The sequence below is a fragment of the Aegilops tauschii genome, chromosome 3, assembly GCF_002575655.3.
Source record: "Aegilops tauschii subsp. strangulata cultivar AL8/78 chromosome 3, Aet v6.0, whole genome shotgun sequence".
NCBI classification, from domain to species: domain Eukaryota; kingdom Viridiplantae; phylum Streptophyta; class Magnoliopsida; order Poales; family Poaceae; genus Aegilops; species Aegilops tauschii.
The window spans coordinates 182293410-182298746 of NC_053037.3; positions in this window are offsets into that span (position 1 = coordinate 182293410).

Here is a 5337-nt window from a genome sequence, read left to right on the forward strand (position 1 = left end):
CGCCGTCCCAATTCCATCCCTCATCTTTTCTTTCGCAGCCTCACTTGTTGTCGCCCGGGCAGCCGGCCGCCCTACCGCTCACATCCCCGTGCCCTGTATCTAGATCGGGATCGCCAAGCCACCACCCGACGTCGGCGAAAGTGCCTGAGACCCGCGCAACCCAATTGTCGTTTCAGTGGCCCGCGGTGCAGCGCATGGCCTCTTCGTCGATGATGTAGGTGTCGGGGGAGCCCTCCCTGCTGATCCGTCCCGGCCCCATGCGGCAATTTTTCTGAAACAAAGTCATTGTTGCAATAGTTGTTTTTGAAACAAAACTCTTGTTGCAAAGAAGGGACCCATAGGGAGAGATGCTTTTGCAACGTCACCAATGTTTCCGAAACAAAACTCTTGTTGCAATAGTCGCCCATGTGTTTCTGAAACAAAGCCATTGTTACAATAGTTACCGGTGTTTCCGAAACAATACCCTTGTTGCAAAGATAACCTAGGTATGGTATAAATCTGTTGAGATTTTAGGCATCGCAAATCTGATGCCTAAGAATGGGAAATTACATTATTGCGAGCATGGCACGCCGGGCCAGCTTCTTCTCTTTTTGGCAAATTTTCTTGCAAATCGCTACAAATTTAACGTCAATTTTTCTAAAAATAATAATTAACGTCAGATATTTAGGTATGGTATAAATCTGTTGAGATTTTAGGCATCGCAAATCTGATGCCTAAGAAAGGGAAATTACATTATTGTGAGCATGGCACGTCGAGCCAGCTTCTTCTTTTTTTGGCAAATTTTCTTGCAAATCGCTATAAATTTAACGTCAGTTTTTCTAAAAAAATAATAATAAACGTCACATATTTAGGTATGGTATAAATCTGTTGAGATTTTAGGCATCCCAAATCTGATGCCTAAGAATGGGAAATTACATTATTGCGAGCATGACAATTTTCACCAGCAAACACGTTAAGTCCTTGTTAGGTTTAAAAATATGACATTAGATTTATCATGCTTAAAAATATGATGTCAAACCGATATGTCATTATGATCCGTAAGTACGTGAGAAACCAAAATACTCTTTTTACATAAACAACCAAAAATACATTAAAAATACATTGAAGCTTATAAGAGACATGTGTGTGAAGCAATCGCACGAGTCAGTACTAACAACTGGCTATGCAACATCCCTAAAAAGAACTTGCATTGCAACAAGGGACGTGAATGTCACACATGTATACACACATGTTTGTCACCTGACAAAGTAGCGGATCATGTCTTCATCCCACCGCTTACCAACTCCGCGACAACCGCCGCCGACGAATTGCAGGAGCTGATTGCCACAAATGACACAGGCAAAAACCATAGCCAAGGCCTCGACTTGCTCCAGGAACTAGATGCTAAGGTTGAACATGCCGCAGAATATATTTTTTTTGAAAGAAAAGGTAGAGATAGTCTACCTTGTGCATTCAAAACGGGGTAAACCCGAAAGGCCAAAGGCCGATTACATGAAGGTGGTGAAAACGTGCACTGAGAGTGCAGCAGGCCACCACCAAGCCAGTTAAGAAGAGGTTACATGAGGCGGAGGGGGGGTTGAGGGAAGCAGTGCTAGGGAGTTACAAGAAAGTCGGCCCAACCTAAAAGTGTGCAGCGATCATCCGCCACTCTGGCACGCGAGCTCCATAGTCTAAGAAGATCAGAAACCTCGTGGAGTGCACGTGTGGCATGCCAGTTGTCCTTGTCGAAGACCCGATCATTCCATGCCCTCCATAATCCAACAACGCCCGCCGCGAGCAAAACATTCCAAAGCTTCCCATAAGAATCAGCTGATGCGCGACAGCATAAGAAATCTTTCAGTGAAGATGCCGTAGTGGCAGGTGTAAGAAGTCCCGCCTTACCCCACACTTTGTCCGCGAGCTTACATCGCAGGACGATATGATCAATGCTTTCCACTGCTGGGCAGACATCACAACCATTATGTGGCGCAATGGCCGTCCAATGCTTGTTCATCATGTTATCCTTGGTGTTTAGTCTACCTTTGAGAGCGATCCATAGAAACACTCTGTGCTTACGGGGTATGATAGGATCCCAAATGTTTGGGGCCAGTTGGCACTCCACACCTCTGAAGGCAAGTAGATCAGAGAAGTATTTGGTCGAAAGCTTTCCATTCGTCGCCGTAGGTGTTCTGGTATCCCCCTAGAAGGGTCTGGTTGCACAGAATGCAGGAAGCCAAGCAAGGTTCCAAGCTCTGTTGAGGCGGTGTTGGATAAGTTGGGGTGCAAATGAAGTGTCCATTGTCCTTCTCTGAATTGCGAAACCACCGTGCAGTGCTTGGAGGAGGCGAAGGAGAATAGCACAGGAAAAGCAAACCGTAGCCTGCCACATTGAAGCCAGTGGTCAAACCAGAAGGAGATCCGGGTGAAGTCACCCAGCTTACATTGTGTCGAGTGAAGAACAAGGTGCAGCGATGATTTCAAGCATTTCCACATGGTGGTATCTCTGCTATGCCGGAGAGCTGCGATCTCCTTCTGACAGTACTGTGTGACGAACCAAGTAAAGCATGGGACTTCGTTGTGTTGTAGAATGTTAGTCATGAGCTTGCATATCATTGCCATGTTATGTGCCCTGAGGTCTCTAATTCCCAAGCCTCCATTCATCCTGGGCGTAATCACCGTGTCCCATGCAACCAAGCAATGTCCCCCTTTTGCTGAGTTTTTACCTTGCCAAAGAAAGCCTCTTAAGATTTGTTCCAGCTTCTCTATCGACAGCTTGGGCCATAGGAAACATGCCATGTAGTAAATATGTGGGCTAATCGCACAACAAGAGCAATTATAATTTCCATGTGCAAGGAATCATTGTAGCATTTTCCAAATATGAAAGTGATAAATATGAATTGTCGAACCCACAAAAAGATAAAAGTAAGATCAATATTCTCTCAGGTCCTATCCACCACCGATACAACCCTATGTATACCGAGTGTTTGCTTTTATCTAGAAACGAGAAATAAAACTACTTTGTGGGTATAAAGAGGATAGCTTTTGCATGATAATGGAGAATTAAAACATAAAAATAGGTGCTTCCTAAATAAAGTTAAATTATATTATAATATATTACAAATAGTGAATGTGGAATAACAATGTTATGATGTGCGGAGTTGTCCCTAGGCAATTACTAGTTAGCAAGTTTTAATGTGGGAGAGGCATCTGCTAGCATGGCATCCCTTACTTGAATCTCTATGCACTTATGATTGAAACTATTGGAAAGCATCCCCAACAACCAAAGATATTAAGGTAAAATCCAAACATAGCATTAAGATTAATTGGTCCCCCTTCAATCTCGTATGAATCAATTTTTATGGTTGGAAGAAGCTTATGTCGCTCTCGTCCTTCAATTCATAGTCCTATCAACATACAACTAACTCTGTAGTGTGATCCACGCTCACGCTCATATGATAGGCACCAAAGAACAATAACATAACCACAAGCAATTTAAATCAAGAATCATAGCAATTCATCAATTGACCATAGGACAAAAAAAATCTACTTAAACACAATAGTAGTGACCCAAGTCTTTGGATAATAATTCATAGCACAAAAACACCATGTTCAAGTAGGAGATTACAACGGGTTGTAGGAGAGTGGACCACTGAAAATAGATGAGGGAGGTGATGAAGATGATCACCGCGACGATGGTTCCCCCGGCGGCACTCCGGCGCCACCGGGAGAGAAGGGAAAAGAGGCTCCCCTCCGGCTTGTGTTGGGAAACATAGCATGCAATTTCAAAAAAATTCCTACGCTCACGCAAGATCTATCTAGGAGATGCGTAGCAATGAGAGGGGGAGAGTGTGTCCACATACCCTCGTAGACCAAAAGCGTAAGCTTTTGACAACGCGGTTGATGTAGTCGAACTTCTTCTCATTCCGACCGATCAAGCACCGAAGGTACGACACCTCCGAGTTCTGCACACGTTCAGCTCGATGACGTCCCTCGAACTCTTGATCCAACAAAGTGTCGAGGGAGAGTTCTGTCAGCACGATGGCGTGGTGACGGTGATGGTGAAGTGATTCGCGGAGCGCTTTGTTGGAAATATGCCCTAGAGGCAATAATAAAATGGTTATTATTATATTTCCTTGTTCATGATAATTGTCTATTGTTCATGCTATAATTGTGTTATCTGGAAATCGTAATACATGTGTGAATACATAGACCACAACATGTCCCTAGTGAGCCTCTAGTTGACTAGCTCGTTGATCAACAGATAGTCATGGTTTCCTGACTATGGACATTGGATGTCATTGATAACGGGATCACATCATTAGGAGAATGATGTGATGGACAAGACCCAATCCTAAGCATAGCACAAGATCGTGTAGTTCGTTTGCTAGAGCTTTTCCAAATGTCAAGTATCATTTCCTTAGACCATGAGATTGTGCAACTCCCGGATACCATAGGAGTGCTTTGGGTGTGCCAAACGTCACAACGTAACTGGGTGGCTATAAAGGTGCACTACGGGTATCTCCGAAAGTGTCTGTTGGGTTGGCACGAATCGAGACTGGGATTTGTCACTCCGTATGACGGAGAGGTATCTCTGGGCCCACTCGGTAATGCATCATCATAATGAGCTCAATGTGACCAAGTGTTTGGTCAAGGGATCATGCATTACGGTACGAGTAAAGTGACTTGCCGGTAACGAGATTGAACAAGGTATTGGGATACCGACGATCGAATCTCGGGCAAGTAACGTACCGATTGACAAAGGGAATTGTATACGGGATTGATTGAATCCTCGACATCGTGGTTCATCCGATGAGATCATCGTGGAACATGTGGGAGCCAACATGGGTATCCAGATCCCGCTGTTGGTTATTGACCGGAGAGTCGTCTCGGTCATGTCTGCATGTCTCCCGAACCCGTAGGGTCTACACACTTAAGGTTCGGTGACCCTAGAGTTGTAGAGATATTAGTATGCGGTTAACCGAACGTTGTTCGGAGTCCCGGATGAGATCCCGGACGTCACGAGGTGTTCCGGAATGGTTCGGAGGTAAAGATTTATATGGGAAGTCCTATTTTGGCCACCGGAAAATGTTCGGGATTTTTCGGTATTGTACCGGGAAGGTTCTAGAAGGTTCCAAAGTGGGGCCCACCTACATGGGGGACCCACATGAACGTGGGTAGTGGGGGCAAGGCCCCACACCCCTGGTCAAGGCGCACCAAGATCCCACCTTAGAAGGAATAAGATCATATCCCGAAGGGATAAGATCAAGATCCCTAAAAAACGGGGATAACAATCGGTGGGGAAGGGAAATGATGGGATTTCTTTTCCCCACCTTTGCCAACGCCCCAATGGACTTGGAG